This window comes from Myotis davidii, unplaced genomic scaffold, assembly GCF_000327345.1.
Source record: "Myotis davidii unplaced genomic scaffold, ASM32734v1 scaffold142, whole genome shotgun sequence".
Classification (NCBI taxonomy): domain Eukaryota; kingdom Metazoa; phylum Chordata; class Mammalia; order Chiroptera; family Vespertilionidae; genus Myotis; species Myotis davidii.
This window is the reverse complement of record NW_006294400.1, coordinates 4,141,073-4,141,818: the sequence shown is the minus strand read 5'-3', so window position 1 is coordinate 4,141,818 and position 746 is coordinate 4,141,073.

The following is a 746-nucleotide window of genomic DNA, read 5'->3' as shown; positions in this document are numbered from 1 at the left end:
CTGCCTGCAGCCGGGGAAGGAAAGCCCCAATGGGCCCTGATCTCAGGCCAGGCCTAGGGACCTTATCCAAGGGGTTCCGGGTTGTGAGAGGGTGCATGCTGGGTTGAGGGACTCCCCCCAAGTGCATGAATTTTCATGTACCAGGCCCTTAGTACACTATAAAAGAATAAATTTTATGCCCTGGCCAGTGTGGCTCAGTGATTAGAGTGTCAGCCCAGACACCAAAGCATCATGGGTTCCATTCCCAGTCAAAGGCATATATCTGGTTGCAGGTTCAATCTCCAGCCCAGGTCGGGGAGCATGGAGGAGACAACCAATCACATTGATGTTTCTCTCTCGCGCGCGCTCTCTTTCTCTCTCCCCGCCCCTTCCATTCTCTCTAAAAATCAATGGAAAAAATATCCCTGGTGAGGATTAACAACAACAAAAAAAGAATATATGTTATGATATGTGACTTATAACTTAATAAAATTGTTTTCAGATGACCACGGCCTACAAGTCCCTGCTCAGGCTCCAGTTTCTCTCTCTGACCTTAACCTCAAATGTCTCTACCATCAGTCACTTCCCAAACCCCTTGGTTTTCTATCAGTTCCTGAAATACGGCTAGGGTTTTCTTACCTTCAGGCCTTTGCATACTCTCTACTCTCTGCCTGGAATAAAAAGTCTTTTCAAGTCTCTTTACATGACCAATGACTTCTCATCCTTTGTGTCTCAGCTCAAATATCATCTCCACTGTAAGCCTTCCC